The sequence below is a fragment of the Nesoenas mayeri genome (assembly GCF_963082525.1).
Source record: "Nesoenas mayeri genome assembly, chromosome: Z".
Lineage (NCBI taxonomy): Eukaryota > Metazoa > Chordata > Aves > Columbiformes > Columbidae > Nesoenas > Nesoenas mayeri.
The window spans coordinates 30,080,490-30,100,546 of NC_137542.1; positions in this window are offsets into that span (position 1 = coordinate 30,080,490).

Genomic DNA, 20,057 nt, shown 5'->3' on the forward strand with positions numbered 1-20,057 from the left:
GACCTTGAACACTGCCAGGGATGAGGCATCCGTGACTTCTCTGGGCAACATGCTCCTCATCACCCTCATGGCGAAGAATTTCTTCATTATATATAACCTAAATCTACCTTATTTCAGTTGTAAGCTGTTATTCCTTGTCCCATCACTACATGCCCTTGTAAAAAAGTCCCTCTCCAGATTTCTTGTGCGTCCCCTTTGGATATTGGAAGGCTGCTATACGTTCTCCTTGCAGCTCTCTTTTCTCCAGGCTGAACAATCCCAACTCTCTCTAGCCTGTCCTCATAGGAGAGGTGTTCCAGCCCTCTGATTATCTTTATGGTCCTCCTTTGGACCCTTTCCAACAGGTCCATGTCCTTCTTATGTTGGTGGCTCCAGATTTGAACACAGGACTCCAGATGGGGTCTCGTCAGAGTAGAGTAGAGGGGCAGAATCACCTCCCTTGACCTGCTGGCCACGCTGCTTTTGATGCAGCCCAGGATATGGTTGGCCTTCTGGGCTGTGAGCACACCCTGTCAGGTCATGCTGAGCTTCTCATGAACCAACAGCCCCAAGTGCTTCTCCTCGGAGCTGCCCTCAATCCATTCTCTGCCCAGCCTGTATTTGTGCTTGGGATTGCTTGTTGATGTCTAGCCTGACAGATATGTAACCTGTTCGAAGAAAATCTTTCACTGAAGCAGTCTTTGCCACTGGGTTTCACTAGACTTACAGATCAAAATACCTTGTTTTCTAGTCTTCCTTGCTCTAATTTAAGCCTGTTTTTTTCATGGTAGTTCTCACTGTGGAGACACATGAGAGGTGATGAGCAACTTCGCATGTTTCATACCTCTGTAACTCCAGATCCTTCATCAGTGTACTGCTGACCAGTTAATCCCTCTTTCAAACTTGCACATTTGATTTTGCTTCTTTAATTGGAGCCCTTTTCAGTTCTCTATGCTAAATTTTATCATGTTGATTTCAAATGTTCCTCCATGTTTCTTGGGATAATTTTTGACTCTGACCCTGTCCTTATGAAAGTTTGTGATTCCTCTTGTTTTTGACAAGTTTGACAAATGCTAAGTAGGACTGACCCATGCAGGTAAGTAGTTAATGAAAATTTTGAACAGGATAAGACACAGGACCAGCCACTCTACCCGACCTGCTGTTTTTCCTGACAATGAGATTGGTAGTTTGAATGTTCAGCTATACTGTTTTCCTGTAAAATCCTAGTGCTGCTACAATTACTATTTCTCATTATACTCAATTGTTATTTTCACACTTGTGCCATACAGATAGCTGTGACCTGAGCCATGTTGTGTTAACCAATGTGCAACTAAGCAAAGCAATGCTCCTAGACTGAAAGAGCTTGCATTTTGAGTAGAGGAAAGGCAACAAGTTGATAAAACAGGCTGTGAGAGGAGCAAAGTATGAAATTTTCTGCTTGGAAAATGGTTTCCAAACAATAGCATGTTCCATAAGTAGAGTGCTGTTCTGAAGTAGTGCTGCTCAACCTGGAGAGTTGAAGTGCTGAATGTCACTAAAATCTCATTTTTTCACAAAAAAAAAAAAAAAAAGTCTGAAGATGCTTCTTCTGATATGCAAAAAAAAAAAAAGAAAAAAGAAAAATAGTTATTTTAGACATCACAATCATAATTTCATTTCACATACATGTTCACTGAATTCGTGCCTGTGCTGACATTTTTATAAATGGCTTCAGTAAGCCGGTCTACTAATTTAATCATTCAGTAATGAAGGGGACTGTAGAATTAATCCCAACTCACCTTATCTTCCCTTAGTGAACCTTGTCCTTGTTCTGAGAGGGAAGACACACTTTACATATGACCTCTGTAGAAGCCATGTAATGTTTTTATTACCATTTTATGACACCAGTGAAATGGCTTTGCTCTTTTGTGCCTGATTCACGTGATTCTACCACGAGTGTGTCTTATGTTTTTTATCCTGCTTTCTTAAGGAAATGAGGCTTTTGTGTTTGCAACCTATGTATGCCATCCATCCCCAATTAATCACTTGAAAACCTGCCTGTAAATCACCTAATGTGAAAGATGATAAGAAGATTGCTAGTGCTGTTGGAGACATTAGAAAGTATAAATGTTTGGTGAACAAAGGAGAGAAGACCATATTGTTACTCTTACTGAGAGAAAAGTATCAGCATGAGCTTAAATAACCTCTAGCAAGCAAAGACAGATGACAGCAAGGTTAGGGACACTGCAACCATGAAGAAACCTGTAGTCTGATCTGTTACCAGTTAGACCCTTGAGACCGCAGTGACATGACAAAGTCTACTGGAGAACATGTTTTTCTTGTTTTCCTGCTTACAGAACAGTTTGCTATCTCTGGTTTTCATGTATGCTTTAATAAATTAACAGTCTGTAGTCTTTGTGAAGGCTAGCAGCTGCTAGCTCAGGGCCAGGAAGCAGAGAGACCCCTGCAAAGAAGCTTGAGCCCTGAGTTAGCAATGGGTGTACGTTCAGTTAGAGATACCAGAAGGGAAAACAAGTCAAAGAAATAAAGGCTCCTGAAAGGATCAGATACATGAATAAGCAGAAGTAACACCTGCTCCTAAGCAAGAGCTCCACATACCCTGTTTCACAGATAATGCTAGCACCTTCCTTCCTCTTGCAAGAGGCTGTCCACTGAAAGGGCATGGCCAGAACAGAAAGACTGGCTTGACCTTGGAGAAGGGAGGGATTAAGAAGGAAACCTGAACTTCCAAGGTAAAAAAAACAAGTCAGGGCTCAAAGGCTGCTCCAAGGAGCGACTGCAGCTTGAGGAAGTCACTGGGCACAGGTGCTGCCACAAACCAGTAAGATAGTGAACTGTGATCTGGAAAAGCCAAAGTGGCATTTTTTTTGTGTGTTTGTGGTTTTTGTTTGTTTATTTGTTTCAGAAGAAGAAGGTTCTCTGTGCATAATACATTTGGCGCTGTTGCCATTGTTGTTGAAAAGTGAGCAAAGTTTTTGAGATAGGTAGCCTTCTGCTGGACCTGAGTGGAAGGCTCTAAATCACTTCATGTAGGCTACATGACAGTCTGTTTTGTCACAACATCAGCAGACACCTTTTGTTGCCTTGAGCAGAATGACCTGCTTTGAAGACAAACTGAGAACTGGAAAGCTACATTTATGTGCAAATAACAGTGAGAGAAGAGTGAAATTTTTCATACAGAAGATGTTTTACATCGATTTCTGGCATGGTGCAAAAGATAATACCCCTCCTTGGGAGGGAAAAGATTTGCATTCTCCTTGGAAAACACAAGTCAGCCTGGGATGGATGTGCCAGCTATGTTCTTTGCTGTGTGAAAAAGAAAAGAAATTTTCTGCTGCTCTTGAAGAGGAAACATTATAAAATGTTAATAATTTCATATTATCTTGCTGGAACTTGTTAGGTTTTAGAGAAGGAAAATAGCAATGAATGCAAAGACAGTCATGATCATTTTACTTTTGGAATTTGTTTTGCATGTCTTGTTCTCAACGAGGAAAAATAGCAACACATCTGACAGCTTTTCATGTGAAAATGTGCCTGCATCCTTTTCCTGCTGGTTTGAGAACTATAGTTTTTTGTGTTCTAGCAAAACGCATAGCATGAAATCAATAATTTTTGCAGACTGGCAATATCAAATAAAATCCTGGTCCTGTCATTAGTACCAGGAAAGGCACAATCTCTCAAGATCTCACAGAAGCTGAGTGGCTCACTTGTCCATACCATTGCTGTACATGGTCCTGGATGTAAAGTGGGAAGAGCATTTGGGATAGATGCATTTTTGGCATAACCAATAACACTTGTTAATACTTTACTGCTGAGATCCAATCATCCAATATAATAATGTAATTCTACAGTCAGATTTGGGGGTGTTGCCCCTTGAGTCAGACATATTACTCAGTGTGAATAAGGGTGACAGAATCAGCCCCAGAGAGGGGTTCAGATCATGACTGGTGAAAAATGCTACTTGTTAAGGAAAGGTTGCAGTTTTGCTGGAATGGTCCATGTGAAAAAGCAGTGACAGCTTTAGTGAAGATGATGCATAGGCTGTGGTGGATTAGAGGATCTGCTTGAGAGTTATTTTGCTTCCTGACTAAAGATCTTAAAGTAACCTTAACAGCAGGCAAAAAACCCCAATGGCCCTTAGTTTTTTTCATTTTCCTGCAGATTTATTGGATGATTCAGCAAATTGCATGAGGCTGTTTGCCTTTCACAACTTCACGTCAGGTTATACAGCTGATGTAGCCTGATGTAATTATGCTGGCATATGCAGAAAGTTCAACAAGAGGAAACACGTGTTTCTGAATAGCAAGATATTAGAGTAGAAATTCTGCTGCCTTTTTTTTTTTTTTTTTCTTTACTGTTGTGTTAGTTGGCAGAGAACAAAGATCTAGACTGTGTGATGACAAAGCTTTAGGACGGGGGAGGTGATGACAATGGAGTGACTGGGCAATTATGCAGTCATTGCCAGGGGAGATTCTTTGCCCCATAGTATTGAGAGATCAGTATCACCGAGACTACTCAGTATCACTGAGACTACTGCTGCCTTCCCATGTCTCACCAAAAAACAATGGAGACCTGCTTAGTAGGTAGGACTTCAATGCCTGTGTTTGTCCCAGGGCCACATCTTAAGACCATGCATCCTAAAATCGCAAGAGCTAGTTGATTGTAATTTTAATGACATTTCTGTGGATGAAAACACTCTTTAGATGTCTAAGCTTTTGTGTCCTACTGGATGCGCTTTCTGCCATCCCCTGCTCTCCTGTCTTTCATTCCTGCTCACTTACTGGCTTTCTCCAAATAGCTTGACAATAAGTGCTTCTGGTTTTGTGCTTTTTTTTGTACAGAACAAAACTATTGAAGTTAGAAGCCATGCTATTTTCTTGCAGTGGCAATGAACTGTTCTTTAACTTTTTATTATTTATAGCCCACTATTAGCCCTCTTAGACATGGATGCTTGTTCCTGTAGAAAAGAAATGTGGCAGAAGACATATAACTTTCTCAGTCAAGAGGCTGAGTGAAATATAGGACATCAATCAAGAAATTAACCTGTGTGATTACTGGAGAAGGTTTTCAGTCACACATCACTTGAGGTGCCATTGCTCACAGTTTGCAATATCAGTGACTTTATATAAATACTGATGAAAGCTAATTTCGGTGTTCTTTCTAGCAAGTTCCATTTTGGGGTACACTTATTCATCTAGGGAAGGGAATCTGAAGCTTGCCAAAGTCTAAATTAGCATTGTGCTGGTTGGTTTGTGACATGTAGCCCCAAGGGTGACAGGGTTGCATACCTTTCTTTGGAAAGGTACATTGTAGCCTGACATTTTCACAGAATCACAGAATTACAGAATGTTAGGGATTGCAAGGGACCTCAAAAGATCACCTAGTCCAATGCCCCTGCCGGAGCAGGAACTCCTGGATGAGGTTACACAGGAATGTGTCCAGGCAGGTTTTGAATGTCTCCAGAGAAGGAAACTCCACAACCTCCCTGGGCAGCCTGTTCCAGTGCTCTGTTCAGTTACTTGGGTTTGTGGGTCTTCTCAAATATGTTATGTATGTGGAAATAACAAATTGCATAGCTAAAATTCAAGGTTTGGGTCATATATAATGTCCAGAAGGTTTCCCATGAAGCTCCATTTCAGGACCAGACATTTCAGGGTCAGACTGGTACATACAGCTGCTGGGACTGACTTCAGGCTTGGAGTCATAGGACTTCCTCATGCTAAAAGAGGTTCAGGCAGCCTATTTTTAGGCCAACCTTTGATATATAACATGACAGTTACCATTGTTTGTGAGCTTCCATCAAATAGGTGTGAACAGATGCATTAGAAACATGTATGTTGCTTTCCCCTCAGAGCATAATGAAGGTGTGCATTCCTGTTTCCATACCCTTGGGTTCCTCTGGTAAAATCTCCTCTGTTGTATGTGCATCCTTAAAAGATGTGTGGATGCCTATCTACCCCAAATGCTCTTTCTATTTCACATCCAAGACCAGGTGCCCACCTCGCAAAGCATTTGTCTCCCCACCAGCAGCATGGAGGCCAGGAGCATCCCCAGGGTGTGGGAAGACTGTGGCCCCATAGCTGCCAGCCCTCCTCTCCCACTTACCAGAAGAGAAATGTTTAGCAGCTCAAATCTCATGGAAAATTCTATAAGAATAATGCCAAAGTCAGCATATTATTTTACGTGGGCACTTTTCCAGATAAGGGAGCCCAGTTATACCTTGTATCCCAATGCCTGGCTGCTTAGTCCCCCTAGAATTGCTCTTTCCTTTCTGCTTGCATAAATGCTCCTGTAAGCCAAACTGACAGGCTCCTCCATGAGGGTGCTGTTGAAAATTGGGTCTTGAAGGCTGCATAAAACAAAGTCAAAATTTCTGTCCTGCATGAATCAGGAATGGATTTCCATACCAAACAAAGGGAAAAAGTTGAAAAAAATATGTTTATCAGTGAATGAAAAGTTCTGAATAAATGATTAATAATTAAAATGCTTCCATTTACTCTGTTGAAAGTGTATCAACACGTTTCACTTTGAGTCATTTTGAAAATTAAACCATGCTTCCCAAGAGGAATTGTTTTCTCTCAGTAGCTGCTGTTCACATGTATTGTGCCCTTATTTTCTCTTGTGGGTTGGATTGTCTATAAGTCTGCATTTCCCCAGGCATGAAATGGCCTTCTGTCTCACTGTGGTTGATGTTTATGAAATTTTTTTATTTTCTGAAAATTGTATTTTCTATTGAAGCCGGAATTCTTGGCCATGTCTATTAGTCATCCCCTCAAGCACTGTCAGAGCTTTTACAATGAGCATCTTTTTCCCCTGCTCTCCTACTGCCTCTTAGTCTTGTACACGGTTTTGTCTTCTACAGAGGCCCTGCTATCCTAAGCACCCACGGTGCTGTACCTGCTGTCCTGAGGGACAAAATCACATCTCATTGTTGCTGTTGTTATTGAGTGCTGCATTATTATGGAATGTTTCCTACATTCAATATTCCACTGCCATGTCTAAATGCTTTTGTCTACCTCTTTCTTAATTCAGAAAAAGTGCAGTGGGTATCTTTGAAGACTGAGCATGGGTATATTATAGTCACGAAAAAAAAAAAATCCACAAGGTTAGACTCTCCCCTCCCCTTCAACAAATCTTTCCACCTCAGTTTTTCTTTTAACATCTGGTTTTCACTGTGGGATAATTCTTCACGAGACTGTGAAAAGGGGTTGGGCACACCTGCTTGCATTGGAGAGCTCAGGAACATGCATCCAGTTCTCCAGTAGTTCCCCACTCCCCACAAACCCACATGTCCAGTTCAGTTCTCTGTTCAGAGACTGATCAAGTCAGCTTTGCTGAGGGACAGAGTGGTGCAGCTGTAGCTCTCAGTTCCTAAACAGCAGGGTGGGACAGGCTTGGCACCCTCTGCTGCAGGCACTCAGCCACATGCATCCCCTTTTCCAGTTATCTCTGGGCAAGGATGCTGATCTTTAGGGTCTTTGGCTCTTGAGCTTTGCCACAGCTTCACACAGGGTCAGGTTTTCCATAGAAAGACTTGCAGAGGTAACTTAGGATCCCCCTGTGCAATCTGTAGTAGGCAGGTGTGGCCTGAAATTAGGGTTGCCTGAAGGTGACAAAAGGTTTCTTGACCTTTTTTGGGGAAAGTCTGCATGTCACACTATTAATTTTGCTGTTTAGGTTGGGATGTGGGACTTTCTTTCCATCCCGGTGTGTTGGCTTTTCTGTGGGGGTTGCAGCCAGGGACCGCACCAACCAGCAGAATCCCAATGTGGTTTGCAGATGACACCTAGGTCACCCAACACAACAAACGGGAAACCCCTTTTGATGGTATTCTCTGCAATCATGTTGGTGTGGGACATGCTGATGAAGCAACTATTTCTGTTCCTGTTACTTCTCTGACATGTTTAGAATTTACAGAGTTCTCTCCGCTTTTCTAGCTCTCAGAAATGTATGGAGACCGTTTCACTAGCGGCCTCCAAAATTCTCACAGCTGCTTTTGATTACTCACAGTTTCCCTAAATGTTACTTATAAGATTCTATTTTTGCCAACATTTGATATTCACACCCAATCAGTAACTTAATTAAGAGCTCCACCCTGAAGTAATTTGAAATAAATTCTACTCTAGGTGTTATCATACCAAGATCAAATCTGTAGTCTCCCTCTGCAAAAGCTAGTATAAATTCCAAGACATGGTTATCTTGATATTAACTGAAAATATTTCAATGACCCATGTATAAGCTGAACCTTTTCACTTGTTCATATAGGATTTAGTAAACCTGTCTCCTGGCCACAGGTGAGAAAATGCCCCTATTTATCTCCTAGTCACTTACTTTGTTATGCAGAAACCTCCATAAATAAAACCTGCAGCAGGCAGCTGCATTCTCATGCCTATCTGTCTGGGCTTATTACTCTTTCACTCTGTTAGTGTAATTAATTATAATTAAAGAGTCATCTTCAAGTCATACAACAAATAGTATATCTGCCAGCACTTCCTGAACCTCCAGTAGCCTTGTTCTTACTGTGTCAATTCCACAGGCTGCTGTGCAGGTGATTTAATACTCAGTTTTCACGCAGATGCGTAATCCCTTACAGCATTTTAGTTACCTCTGCATGTGATCTGATGGTGGTTTGGTAGCTCCTGGAGCTACTGCTGGCAGGCTTCTCCACAAGCACCCACAGAGAACCAGGTGGCCATGTGATAGCAGCATGGTGTGGGCACATTTATATGAACTTTAAGTTCATTCAACTGTGCACTGCAGAGCTGGGTGATTTCATTCCTCCTGCAGCTGGTGCTCACTGAGGTGAGCTGGGGAGTTTGAAATGGCAGCTGTCCTCCTGGCTGAGACGAGGCTTCTCTGCAGCCCTCGCTGTGGGATGGCTTCCCAGCTTTTCCAGCAGCAGTTTCTGCATCCTCAGACCCTTCTGACAGCGCCACAACTCTTGGGATCCTTCTCAAGACACTACTTGGGGCTGCTGCTCCTCTGGACCTTGGCCTTACCCATGTTTGGCCACATGATGCTCTTTCTGTGCAGACCCATGACCTCTACAAGAGCTGGCAGCTGCACCTTCCACAGCCTATCCTCCTCTCCATGGTGGGACAATTTTCTAGCATGGATTTCCCTGCAGGACCTTCTCTGTTGAGAGGCTGGTTGCTACATTGCTTGACTTGCCTTGTCAGCCTTGAGATGCCTCTTGGCCTAGCGCAGCCAGAAAGCATCTTTCTTTCAAATGAACACATTGACTTTTCCCAGTTGCAACTTCTGCTGTTCCAGTGTTTGGTTTGGGAAACCTGAGCTGAATGAGTCAGTGGAGCTGCTGTTCCCGGCCTTGCACATATATATTTCAGCCACAGCTAAATAAATATCCTGACAGGAATTTGGTTTCCTCTTGCTCCTCATGTTCCTGGTGGGAACTACTGTGTCTGCCTCCTCAAATACCTCTTGGCCATCTCCTGCCTCCCTCCATTTTCTCTTCTTTCTCATCCTATGTTTAATAGAAGAAAAGGATCTGAAATTAGGATGTTCAAGAAAATGCAGAGCAAAAATAGCTTGAAGTAGAAGACCAATAGGAAACTATGAAGACACGAAAGGAGACCATAGAATGGAGAATTTTTTTTTATTCTGAGACACATTAAGCAAGTCTGCCTCTAAAGGCTTGCTCAATACCTGTCCCTGACATAATATCACCATTTTCTATTCATTTAGCTCTTAGAATATCCTGGTTTTGAAGAGACCCAGGAGGATCATTGAGTCCAACTCCTGTGCTATTGCTTAGCTATTGTTCAATTAAAATGTACGTTGTGAACTATTGGGCCAATTAATACTTATTTAGAAGGAGAAGAGGAAAATGCTCAGTGAACTGTTTCACAGCTCCAGTGAGCCTGGGAAGAGGCTAAGCAGCAAAATACTGTGTCTTTTCCTACTTCACATGTCCTTCGAACACTGCCTCAAATCCTTTGAGATGCAGACAGTCTGTAGCTAAAACTGTTTCTACCAGTGAAAGAAAGAAAAAAAAAAATTGTGAAAGCAGTATAGTCTTTCAAGTGTTTGTATTCAGTCTTATTCTGCAGAAATGGGTCCAGATCTGCCTGTAACCTTCCTGTTTGTCTGACAGTGGCACATGCAATGAACAGATGTTACCTTTCGTTGAGGAGACACACTCAAAGAGGCAGATTTTAAACAATAGTCTCTATTTTTATAGCAACAAATGCAGACATCAGGAACTGTAGGATCTTGACATAAGCTAGACATCTAAATATGTGATTGTGCCTGCAGGCAAACTACTCAGACATTTAAATTGTAGGAATTATATCATAGTTGTTTGTGGGTACAAAATGGATAGGTAAAGCATGATGAAGACCCAGATTCCAAGTTTCCACTTTATTTGCCCATTGAAGGTTCACTCTCAGTTTTTCCATTGCCATGTTATGCAGCTGGGGCTCTAGCCCTCATAAATATACTGAACCATTATGTAAGCCATCACACCAAAAGACTGACAAACCTAAAGCTACACTATTCCACTTATCTTGCAGGAATGTTTTTATTGATGGCCAGACAGTGGTATTTGACCCTTAAGGAGCTTATCCACAGCAGGATGAAGGGAATGCACCATGTGCATTAATAAAACTGTGTGTAGCTCAGACACGATATCTGCATGGAGTACCACGGACCTTTCAAAAAACTTCCTGGGATGACCACAAGAGACTGCATTGTGCTTCCTCATGTTCATATTTTTGCAGAAGTTGAAACCACCTTGTGTTCATGGGTTTTCTGGCCTTTGTTCGTTAGCTGTCGCTACTGTTTAGTGCCCTGACTAGACTGTCTTCCTTCACTGCTTTCCTCAAACCTTGTATCTGTAAAACACAAAAATGTGTCCACTTCTGTTGGTAACTGTCCTGGTAACATTTCATGGAGTTCATATCAGAAAAAAGCTAGTTGATTGTCTCCAGAGAGGAACGAAGTATAAACTAATGACACTGACCACACAACACTGGCACCTACAACACAGCAAGGTGCCACATACCACTTGCAGGAGAAATGCATAGACAGTTGCCAAAAGTGTGGTGGTACCTTTCTTCATATCAATACCAAGAAAGAACCATCAGTCCTGTCATCTGCAAGCGCATTTCTGTCCGAAGCATTGGTGTTCAATAGTGTTGGTGCATGGTGTTCAATAAGCATTGCTGGCTCCTCAGCTGGCAGTCCTTTTAGGTGCAGGGCTGGCCTTTGGTGGTAGGGAATGGGATGTATGCTCCAGGTGAACAACGGTGTGTTGCCAGGCCCTCACAGACCTCAGCGCATAACCTCTACCACTACCAATTTATTATCATTTTCCAGTGAACTGAATAATTTGTGTTCTCTGTATGTTCTAAGATTTCTGGCTCTGAGAGAGAGAAAGAGGAAGGACTGTGAAAGAGCTAGCAGAGCCTTCTCCTCTCTCCCCAGCTGACCTCACTTCACTCCTTTTCTCCTCTTTAAAATGCATGTCATTTTGTGTTGCAGACTAATTCCTCCTAAGGTGTGGAGGTGTCTGCGTCTGCAAAAGATGTTTTCTGTATTGACTAGGATAGTTTGATGGAGTGAAAGTAACCTCTGGAGAGATCTGTTAGAGAGAGTATAACATATAGTCAGTGCTAGCAAGATCAGCAAAGAGAAAGAATAAACCCAAGGGAGGTAATCAGTGTTTTGTGTAGGTGTTAAAACTGTCTGATGACTAATGACTCATGGGTAGCAATGTGAAAATTTCCTACTCCTGAAGGTAGCAATAAATACATTAAATAAAACCAGCTTTTCTTCTGAATATTGTGGTTTGTGATGTCAGGTCAGGTAGCTCAGTTGATGCTTAGGAAATATGAAGTAAAATAATGAATCAGAAGAACTCATATGGATGAAGTAAGACTCCACTGGCAAGCTCCAGCTCTCTACAGCAGAACAGGTAAAAGAGTCACCAGAGGCAGTTTAGTTTTCTCATTGCTAAATATGGTCAGTTCTTTGTTGCCTGAGGATTGAGTTATTGCCCAGCTTTAATGACTTTTGATGCTAAATAATAGTGTGAACATTGCAACTGGGACTGCCCATCAGAAATTAGTCTTTGCATTATTTTGCCATTCTGCCTCTTGGGCGGGAATATTAATGCACCTATTTCAGTGAGCTGTGTAATGCGTTTCGTTTGGTGCCCTGGGAGCCAAGGGGATGTGGCCAAGACTGGGAACAATGGGAATCAACTGCAGTGGTGACAGCAGTTTTTCAGCAATTCAGTTCCTCTCCTGTCCTGTCTCATGGAAGATTTGCAACATGGACAGGTGACAATGAAGAGACTATCTCCTATTTACCTCACCTCTCTTAGGAAATCATTCCTGTTAAGTGTGTCAGTGTTAAGGTATTTTTCTTTTGTCTCTGCTAACCAGCTTCTACTGTATTCATAAAACTGAGACTGTATCACGGAAGTGAGGTAGGTGGGGTTTTTTTGTTTTGTTTAAAAGAAAGCAGCTGTACTCTGTGGATTTTGATTCTTCCCTTTCCTTCAGATATGTTCCATGTAGTTTAATTGTTGCTTGGGTTACAGCAGTGTGTTGCTTTGTTAGACAAGCCAAAAAATACCTCTTCCCCCTCACCCCGCAATGTTCTGAGAAGAAACTACATAGCTTTATAAGCAACGTTAAGCTTAACTGACAGTACTATTAAAGGTAAGATTAAATACAAGAAATCCAGTGCAGTATGTCTGGCCATAAACTGCTGCTTCAGTTCCACTAGTTGCTGTAACAAAGTTTTGTTAATAAACAGCAGACCTGCAGAACTATTTAATTACACTCAAGGACTTCTCTGGATTTGGAGCTGCTTCATTGGTCAGACAAGTGTCTTAATGATTTTCAATATAAGAATAATTCAAAGCATATCATAGCTGTCTAGCAGCCTTATTGATTTCCATTAGATATTTGCTATGGCATCTTTATGCAAACTGGTTTTGTCCTTTGTTTACAGGTCCTGCTATCTGATTCTGCCAGTTTATATGTCCAGTAAAGCACACGCACCACGCACTCCAATAATGTACAGAACAAAAGGAGAAAGTACAAGTGGCACAAGATGGCTCAAGCTGCAAATGAGGCTGACGTATGGTAAATGCAATTTACAGCAAAATATGCACCAGAAATTTTCCAGGGGGCTGTGTAAGTAATTAATAAATAATCAGTAGAAGAAAACTTAGACGAATGTGTGTGCCTGAGATATGCACGTCTGTCACCTGCCTCTGTGCATGCCCATGCTACTTGCAAGGCAAATCCAGCTGGTGTGCAGAGCAGCACAGGGCCCTGTCTGCACCCCTCCCTGCGCCCCCTGGCTCCTTGCCGCCTTGTAGCAAGCATCACCCAGATGTGCCTTCATCTCACCTTCCTCATATTCCCACCCCACTCCTTGCACACCACTGTGTCACCTTATAGTACTTAAACCTCTTGTGAACCCAGGTGAAAGGAAAACCAGGCTCCTTCCTGAAATAAATTTCCTTGGCAGGGAAGTCATCTAGGCAGCTGCAAGGTTTTGGTTCTAAATGCATACATTTGAATTGCTGGAAGAAGCCTATAGGGAGGTAAACATACGTACATGTTTGTGTGTGTTTTTAGGTGTGTAAACATACGTACATATTTGTGTGTGTTTTTAGGTGTGTCTGAGAGAGAAACACAGTCAAAAGATGAAGAAACACCACAAAAGTGTAAAGAGAAACTAGTGAGTAAAATCTTAAAAGTTTTGGGCATGATACGAGCCAGAAAACACACTTGAGACTCTGAACAAAGAAACTGCTTTCTATTTTTGGATTTCTAGTGCCCTGAATAAACTGTACGTTTAGCTTCTTTTCAAATAAATAATGTTACAACCATACCTGATTCATCATTCAGTTCTCCTCCTGGTGGAATGAATTTGCAAGATTTTGAACATCTAGAGCCTAGGTCATGCATTCAGACATCAATGAAAGCTTTGAATGCATCTGTTGATAAAACAGTGAAAATTCAAAGACTGGATAAATTTAGTTGAAAAAGTTGATTACAAATCTTTTGGAAAAAGGCTTTCATGTGTAATTTCTCATAAATATTACAGCTGTTTATAATGACTTTACATGCAACTTTTTGGAAGACTTTGTATTTTGAAACTTTGTATCTTTTAACAGAGAAAATAAAATTACATAAAACAATGATCTAATTTTTGTGTGTGTGGGTTCTCCTTTCTGATCTCATCCTTCACCCCTGAAAAACTTCATTATGTTTTGAGGGTCTTGTAAGGTTAGTTGTTTCTTTTTATTCTTATAGTTACTTTGTTCTGTCTTACTTTATGCAGCTCAAGCCTTCTGTTGTCCTCAGAGATGTAGATAACATATTGGTTTTGTGGGCGCTGGAGATATTTTTAAAAGAGAGGGAAACATTTCAATAGGCATAATTTTCAGTGCATGCTCTTAATTACCATGGGATTATTGAAGTATTTTTTTCAACTATATAAACTACCACTACAAATTAATGATTACATAGCATTTTCCGTCTATATGTTATCACTTAGAGACTTCATGATGCCCCTACACGTTTGATTCCTGTGTCCCTATTTTATGAGAAGATTGCTGCAGAGATTCATGCCAATTGCCCAGACATCCACTAGATTTTCTGTTCTTACTTTTCAGATTTTTAAATACAGATGGCTAGAGCCTGATCTTTTACAAGAGCTGAGAATCTGAAACTTCAAAGAAAAGCAATGGATATTTAAGGACATTTACTACGTCTCCATACACAAAGGTCCAAGTATCTTTAACTTATTACTTCAGAGCTGAGTGACTTCACTTTATGTTATGATTACAACCTTGATTTTGAGTTCAATGTGTTCCCAGCTACCTTTCCTCTGAGCTCTTTGGCAGAAGGAAAATTCTTCAGTCTTTTTCCAATTACAATTTTGTCAGCTCTTATGTTACTATTGGTTCTTGTTTATGTGCAAGAACAGTTATGCTCTGTGCCTTCATAAAATGTTGCATGCTAATCAGATAACCAAGTGGAAAATAATTTCAGTAAGTGAACCTCCAAGACAAATATTAAAATATAAAACCACCTTCAGAGTTAATCAGTCTTCATTTCTCAAGTTTCCATTTTCCTTTCTCTGAGAGCCTTTGTGTGCTGGACTGACTACCCAGTAAAACAATATTTCATACTCAACAGCGTGATTGCAGGCAAAATATTGTGAAGGTGAAATGCACAAATCAATCAAGAGAAGAATTAACCCAGATTGACAGTATATAAGTAGATTGTATGAGATCAGTGCCAATGATATAAACACAATGGCATTTTCCAGCCTGCATGCCAAAGGAATACTTTGCTTGTACACAGTTTATGTTTACAGTCTACAAAAGGTTAATGTGTCCTGATGCCTGTGAGTGCTGTGGGAAGGCTGGCCAAAGCTGTCCTCCAAAAGGCAGTCCCTACATGGGTAAAACAAGATGTTCTCATGGTTCGAAGTGAACTTTCTCCCTATGTTGGTGTGCTTCTAGGCGGAGAGCTCAATTAAGAGTCTGCTGCAAACCAATCGTGTGCTTTGTAAGTGCACCAGTAATCTCATAGAGGCGTGTGTCAGCACCTCGAGCCAAACATGATGTCAGGGTCATAATCTGAAACCCTCACCTCAGCTTTAGTGAATGCTGAGATAATAGCAGCACATGCTTTTACATGAAATGTGCTGTAGCCCTAGTGAATGAATAAGCTCTCAAGGCAACATGATCTACAGACAGTGTGAAGTTGAAGCATAATATTTTCATTCACTGCCTGCAAGGGAACTTGCCATTTATTATGCATTGTAAACACTTTTTCCTTAAACTGCCTAAAATATCTGTTGGAAGCAGTGGTGAAGAGCTCCTGGACCTCAAGACTTGTTAATACTGTTAATGTTGTTAATGCTTGTTAATACCTAAGGAGATAAAAATGAGTCATAGTGAACTGACTTTTCACAGGGAAATAAAATTATAATTAATTTAACTTCCTAATTTAAAACTGATGTCAAATGCCACTGTTTTGTAAAATGTCCATCAGTCCCTGATATAGTGTTGACTTACTATTCTTTTTATAGGCTATGTGTACCATGTTGCCAGAAAAAAAGGCAAAGCAAAGTGAAGCAAAACAGATTTGTTCCTCTAGGACAATGTGATTCATGTGTTTTAAGATGTAGAAGGCAGTTAATGTAAAGAATATAGAGAACAAATAGCATAGAATACCCAAATTTTGTATACACATATATGTATGCAATATGCGTATGTATATATGGTTACAAAGTGGACTAAAAAAGAAAAGCAAAACTCTGTTGAACTAGAGCACCAAAATAGTTGTGAAAATAGAGTGGAGAACTACACTGGTGATTAAATGCAACAGCAATTTACTGGGGTGAGAATTCAAATGGGGTTCAAACTCCTTGAATGCTTAAAATCCTTCCCTTGTTCACATGAACATGCATGCTCAGCCATTTTCAAAGACTTTGACAGAAGAACTGGCTCAAGATTTTCAGCAATTTAAACAAAATGAATCATGAAATGGTAGCAGGAGGATGGCTAAGAGGGGCTTTAGGAGCTAAGGATGCTCAGACAGCCAGTGAAAAAGCTGAGAGGTGCATTTTGGGTCATTTATGATATTTCTAGTCTGGATTGGACCCACAGCTTGATTTTATATGCAATCTTAACAGATTGTGAGCCCTTGGAAAGGTTTCCTGATGTCTGAAAATGTTTTGAGATTTGGATGCTTACCTGCTTCAAATAGTCCAAAATTCAGAGTTTTCAGAGCATATGATGCTGCATATTGTACCTGTCAGAGTATACTCTGCTGCTTGCTGAAGAGATATCTCTCATTAGGAATAACTATTGGAACATAGTCAAAATGAGTGTTTCCATTAAAAAAAAAAAAAAAAAAAAAAAAGAGTTAAGCTATTGGTAGTTATAATGCCTTTTAAAAAAACCAAGCAATTTTGTCACCAATTAAAATTTCATAATCATATACATAGGGTCATACTGAATGTGGGACAGATATGAGATTAGCAATTCAGTGGAGGTGTTTAGCTGATTTGTGTTTGTAACAGAGCCTTCAAGCACTCAAAGGTTTTTTTTGTTAAAGGATCTGCTTGTGCGCTTTTCAAAATGTCCCTATAACAAGCTTCTCTTTGCATACATTTTTACATAAAATTTATGACAACAGAACCCACAAACTTTTCCACGGACTGAAAACTACGGTGCAGCCAGTATTCAGAAACTTCAGATCGTATCAAGTTAAGATGAGCAAAAAGTAGTATGAAAACCACAGTTCTTAGCATACTTACCTCTTTTTTTCTCACTTCCTGCATACTGCAGATTGCTTCCCTTAAGTGTCTTAAATTCAAAAAAGGAAAAACAAACTATAACTTACTGTCATTAAAAATGATAGGGATCTTCCTGCAGGTCAGAAACTATGATTTATCAGCCAAAATAGAAGGCACTCAAGGCTGATTTGGGGAAAAATGGATGTTACATTGCTCTTAAAGGAAACTCATAAGGGATCAAATAAGCTTGTAGAAAGTAACAGGAAAAGGAAACTTCCTCTTGTATTGATGGTGACAGCTGCTCCAGTCTCCTGCAGGTAGCCTATTCGCTTTATCTGTGAACCTTGGCATGACGCATGTATTTCTCATATTTTGTGCTGTACAAACAGAATAAAATGAAGGCTGCTGTGCCATAGACTTCACAAATGCTGAAAGGATTTACTGAGAGGTGAAGTGTGCTGTAGCTCAACTAGGAGCATTACCTGGTGCAAGGTGAGAGTTTGTGCACCACCTGAAAGGAGGTTGTAGCATGGAAGGTGTTGGTCTCTTCTTCCAAGCTGCAAGTGATAGGACAAGAGGAAATCGCCTCAAGTTGTGCGAGGTGGGGTTTAGATTGGACTACAGGCAATTATTCTTCACAGAAAGAGTTGTCAGGCATTGGAACAGGCTGCCCAGGGAAGCAGCGGAGTCACCATCCCTGGAGGGGTTTAAAAGGTATACAGACAAGGTTCTTAGGGACATGGTTTAGTGCTAAAGTTAGGTTAGATTACGGTTGGCATTGATGTTCCTGAGAGTCTCTTACAACTGCAATGATTCTGTGATTCTATCAGGGGATGTGCTCGCTTCTGCTCAGCTGGGGGCAGCTTAAACCTCTGCAATTTATCTATTCAGATGGGAAACCACTGGTTATTTCTCAAAGGAGCTAAATCCATTAGACATATAAAAAAATATTTAGTACTCTAACTTAAAAAAACCCATTACATTATAGAGCATGCAATGGTGTAGTAAAAAAGAGTTTGACCAAAAGATGAATTGTACACAACTGATCAGAGTCAGCTGTTTTAACTGTTCCAAATGACAAGAGATGTAGCCACAGAGGCATGGTGAGAGAGGAATGTTGTACTTAGTGCTTGTCCCAGACAGGGACACTTGCCTGTGGGGTTGCTGGGACTGTTTCGACATCCCCTAAAATCTTAAAGGGCATTGTGGATTTTTATTCTTAAAGATTAGGCTTCTGACCATTTTGAAAGTATGGAAAGTCTTCTGTACTTTGCTAACTGGTGAGATTCAGTGTTAAGAAGTCCACCAGTGCTGGAATGCGATGTAGGAAATTGCTATTATTCATCCACTGTCCCCTGGATTGATTTAATAATGAGATGTTATGTGGAAAACAAAAACAAACAGGCAAAAACCAAGCCAAAATCAACCAAACCAAACAAAACCACCCCACTAACAAGTAGTCGCCCTCATCAGTTCAGAGGAAATATTGCAATTATTTGGAACAATGGAGTAGCATGTATACATGTAAAGATGGCCTTGCTTAATGTGAGGGAAAAAGCTCTTTTGAATGTGATTAAACTTACAGAAAACAAAACAAAACAAAACAAAACAAAAGACTGTTACTATCCAGGTTACTTCTTTTATTCTCCACCAGGATACCGCACTTTGCATTTGACTGGCTTTGAACTTGTTCATCATCTGCATTTTAAAGCCAAAACCACTGAATGCTGTATTTTAAAAGGAGTGTTTCCTGTTCTTTTACAAAGCAACTGGCAAAATCCAGCACTGTAATAATGCCGAGCCAGATCTTTTAAAATATAATTAGTGTTTGGCTACATAATTATTTGTATTTAATTAGGATTCTTTGTATTTAATTAAGATTCCATTTGGTCAGACACTGAAGCAGGGTGGCTATAGAAAAAAAATAAATAAATTATGTATCTATTAGAAAACTGCATATGGCAAGACTAAGAATAGACCTTGAATATTAATGAAAAATAAGTAATAGACTAGAAACCACATGTACATACTATGTTGAATTAATTAGAAGAGACTTTTCATGTTTGTTTATTTGAACATTCATTTGCATGTATTTCTGGAATGTGTTTTAATTTCCAAGGCAATAGTCATGCAGAAATGAGGTGACATATATGAGGGTGTGGGTGTTCGTGTGCTAGAGGGGAGGACAAAGGCTGGAGAACCCCCAGTGAGGGTAGGTGTGGAGGGTTGGGCGTGTCTGCCCATGGAGGTACAGAGTCGCAGAATCACTTGGGTCAGAAGTGACCTTCGGAGATCACAAAACTCATCAAATGCCCTCTGTGCAACACAGGATTCTGCAAACAGCAGTTTTGCATTAACTCTCCTCAGTGCATTTATAGATTTGCAAAGTTTTAGCTTACCCTCGTTAGCCTTCTCATCTCCAGACTGCAAAGCCCCAGCCTTTTGAGTCTCTCCTTGCAGAGGAGATACTCTTCCTCTTGATGTTGGCCAACAACCTGCTACTTTGGCAAACCAACATTTTATATAGGGGAGAAATTATGCTCTCTGTCTTTCCTCAGTACTGTTTCTAGTGATGCCTAATATTTTATCATCTGTTTTGACTGCCCGTGCATGCAGAGCTGGTCATTTCACTTCCTTTCTGTGCCCTGATGGCTAGGTTAGGGTTCAACATGAGTTTGGGGTCAACACAACTTAGGTATTTTTGCCTAGATCCTTTGCGCTTATTCAGACTGAAGCTCATTTGACCTTGCTTTTCTACAGATTTGTGTAGACTTTCCAGA